Source organism: Tamandua tetradactyla, chromosome 23, assembly GCF_023851605.1.
Source record: "Tamandua tetradactyla isolate mTamTet1 chromosome 23, mTamTet1.pri, whole genome shotgun sequence".
NCBI lineage: Eukaryota > Metazoa > Chordata > Mammalia > Pilosa > Myrmecophagidae > Tamandua > Tamandua tetradactyla.
In genome coordinates, this window is record NC_135349.1 from 21,669,479 (window position 1) to 21,673,536 (window position 4,058).

General features: G+C 41.5%; 1 pseudogene; it reads right to left on the minus strand.

Annotated features, from left to right (window-relative positions):
* Window positions 1-1,802: 1,802 nt before the first annotated feature.
* Window positions 1,803-3,282, minus strand: LOC143666710 (olfactory receptor 5G25-like; annotated as a pseudogene).
* Window positions 3,283-4,058: the final 776 nt, after the last annotated feature.

A 4,058-nucleotide genomic window follows, 5' to 3' on the forward strand; every position in this document is an offset into this window, starting at 1 on the left:
TCAAAAAGGCCTTAGAGCTCTAAGAAAACAAGGAGGTAAACCAAGAAAGGAAAACAAAGGCTATAAGGAAATAGAATATGACACAATGAAAAGATAAAGGATTTTTCTTAGAAGAGACCTCAGAATAATGAATATGCATAATACCAAATAAACTGTCTTGCACTTCATAAACACAATAGAAATACTAATTAAAAACTGCAGCATTCTGTGGAGAGCCGCCTCCCGGGTTGGGCCTAGTGGTCGCGCTGCAGCCTGCTCTAGAGTTCCCCCCGCCCATCGAGTGAGCCAAGATGGCGCCCGCATCCTGTTTCCGCGTATGACGTACGCGCCCACCAACCCTATCTTCCAATCACCTCTGTATACGTGGCACTAACCTATTGGGTTTGGGCACAGTATATAAGAGGTTACCCGGACAGGGTGGGTGGAGACGACCCGCAGGGAGCCGTACCTGACGGCCGCATAGAGGTTGTTCCCCCGCGGGGCATCTTGTCCCGCGCGGAACCTGTAACAGAGAATGCAAGCTTAACTCCAGTAAAGGTCTGTGCTTACAACTGCTACGTGTCTTGGATCTGTGTTTCTCACCAGCGCGGATTTGTCTGCGTCTCTCTGTCTCTCCTCATTGTCTCACCCACTGGCCGGGGGCTTGATGCTGAGCAAGAAGTCGCGGACAAGATGCGGGCGCCATCTTGGCTCACTCGATGGGCGGGGGGAACTCTAGAGCAGGCTGCAGCGCGACCACTAGGCCCAACCCGGGAGGCGGCTCTCCACAGCATTCTTTGGTTCTCTTTCCCCTTTAATTGAAAGGCATCTTAATACCCCTTACTCCTAATAAGCATAAACAGCACCAACGACAGAAGCATCATGAAGAAGCAAACAAAGATTCTAGAGCAGCAGATACTTTACATTCTTCCAAAAGCAATGGGCTGAAATTAAATGCCTTTTAAAGAAAGTCTTCAGAGATAGGGCAGAATGTGGCTCTGAGTGACTCTTAGTATAAAGTCCATGCTCCATCCCCTCCACTTCTGTATTCATTGCTATATTCCAGAAAAGAAACATGGAAGGATGGTTCAAAGAATGTAGTGTCTGGAGAAAAAAAAGTGAGACCAAGTTATAATGCCACAGGCAAACCACAATCCTCTGAAAATTCCTGGTTGCCAGGTTTTCCAATTGCAAAATGGAAACTAATGCCCTGCCTACCTTTCAAATATAAGTAGATAATTATAGTAATAACTACTATCTTATTAAAGGACTGCAATGTATTCTGCACTTTACACATATAAATCACATACTTACAGTGGCAAAATCCCAACACGATGTTGCTATCACCAGAGGAAATACTGGATGCAGACCAGAAGGTAGCATTAGAAGTTGTTATTGTTGCATGCCAACAGAATAATACCTTTTACAAGAGAAGATTTTAGAAGAGAGAGTCCAACCTTGCAGATAGTTGCAGAAAAAGAACATCCTGGAAGTCAAAACTGGGTTACTATTAAGTTTACTGGCCTTGTCTCCATTTTACTAGGGTTTTAACAAAGAACCACTCATTTCCTAGTCACAAAAGCTTGAGATTATATCAGTGTGGTATTCTATAGTTCATCCACTTCAGTTTAAAGCTCTAAGTCTCATTCCTTCTGAATGAGAAATGAGATTATAGAAATGAGAAAATTGTTACTTAAAGTTGTTGTAACCTGTCAACAACACAGAATAATAGAGTAAATCTCACCTGAAACATAGGGACCCCAGCATGAAGTCCAGTTTGCTTGCCTTTCTAATGTGTTATTTCTCAAGCTATCGTATTGAGTTTACATACCTACAAGAAATTTCTTCCTTTCAAATGCCCTTCTGAATGAATCTTTTACCTCCTTGTTCTTCAGGCTGTAAATAAGTGGGTTCAATGTGGGGATCACTGCTGTGTAGAACACAGACACTACTTTTCTTATGTCTAAAGAGAAAGTAGAGCTTGGACAAACATAGATATAGAAGTGTGTCCCATGGTGGAGGGAGACAGCTGTAAGGTGCAAAGAGCAGGTACAGAAGCTTTTCATCTCCCATCAGCAGAGTGGATCCTCAGGATGGCGATGATGTAAATGTAGGAGATCAAGATGATGAGGCCACTGAGTACTCCTAGGGCTCCAGCCAATGTAAAAAGTAAAAATTTATTGACCTGGTGTTCTAAGTGCCAGAATGCACTATACCAGAAATGGAATGGCTTTTAAAAAGGAGAATTTAATAAGTTGCTAGTTTACAGTTCTAAGGCTGAGAAAATGTCCCAATTAAAACAAGTCTATAAAAATGTTCAATCAAAGGCATCCATCCAGGGAAAGTTACCTTGGTTCAAGAAGGCCAATGAAGTTTGGGGTTTCCCTCTCAAGTGAGAAGGCATGTAGTGAACACAATCAGGGCTTCTCTCTTGGCTGGAAGGGCACATGGCAAACAAAATGTCACCTGCTATTGGGCTTCCTGTTTCATGAAGCTCCCCAGGAGGCATTTTCCTTCTTCATCTCCTAAAGGTCACCAGCTGGTTCTCTCTGCTTGTTGTGGCTATGCCATTCTTTTCTGCTCTTTCTGAATCTCTTTCTTTCTCCAAAATGTTTCCTCTTTTTTAGGACTCCAGAAACTAATCAAGACCCACCCAAATGGGTGGAGACACACCTCCAGCTCATCCAGCTTCACAACCACTCTTGATTAAATCACATCTCCAGGGAGATGATCTAATTACAGTTTCAAACATTCAATACTGATAGGAATTCGAAGAAATGACTGCCTTTACAAAATGGGATTAGGATTAAAACATGGCTTTTCTAGGGTACATACATAATTTCAAACCAGCATACCTGTTATCTGCATATGCCAGGGAGAAAACCAGAAGAAGGTCACAGAAGAAATGATTAATGATATTTGGACCACAGTAGGGTAAGCAGAAGGTGAAAGTCATATGGTTCATAGTGCTTATAAGACCCCACAGTATAGGGTCCTATCACCAGCTGCACACAGACCTGCTGGGACATAATCAGTGTGTAGAATAAGGGCTTACAAATGGTCATGTATCAATTATATGTCATGGCATCCAGGAAGAAACCGTCAGTCACTACAAACTGACCAGAAAACCGTATCTGGGCAACACAATGAAAGAAAGAGATTACTTTTTCCTCCACAAAGATGTCAGTCAACATTTTAGGACCAACGGGCTGAGGAGGAGCAGATGTCCACAAATAACAAGTGGCTTAGAAAAAATTCCATAGAGGTGTGGAGATGAGAATCCATCCAAATAAGAGCAATCATGCCCAAGTTTCCCAGAAAAGTGACAAGATAAACAAAAAGAAATATCAGGAAGAGCACAACCTGTAACTGGAAATTATTCATTAAGCCAATGAACAAAATTTCAATCAACACAGTTTGGTTTCCATAATCTCTGATTTGATCTGTTGTGAAAAACAGACAGATTTTTTTTTGTAATAAAGTCATTTAAAGACTTCTTAAGTTCAAACTTCCAAATTTAGTTGTTTGTTTTGCTTTGCATTGTTTCATAGTGTGAGCTCAGTTCCCTTCTCTTTCAATGGATAATTTTGTACAGATTCATAGAAATTTTAGAGCTAGAAGCAAACTTTACAGATTATCTAAGCTATGTCCACTAACTATTCCAAGTTACCTTTCTAAAAGTGGCTGCCTTGAACCAAGGATATTGTTCTAGTTTGTTAGCTGCCAGAATGCAATATAACCAGAAACAGAATGGCTTTTAAAAGGTGGAATTTAATGAGTTGCTAGTTTACAGTTCTAAGGTCAAGATAATGTCCCAATTGCAAGTCTATAGAAATGTCCAATCAATGGTATCCAGGGAAAGATACCTTGGTTCAAGAAGGCCGATGAAGTTCAGGGTCTCTCTTACATCTGAGAAGGCACATGGTGAACACAGTCATGGTTTCCCTCTTGGCTGGAAGTCCACATGGTGAGCAAGACATCTTCTGCTAGTTTTCTCTCCTGGTGTCATGATCAGGTTCATGTGTAAACTTGGCCAAGTTGTGGTATGTGTTTGTCTGGTTGGGCAAGTGCTGACCTGT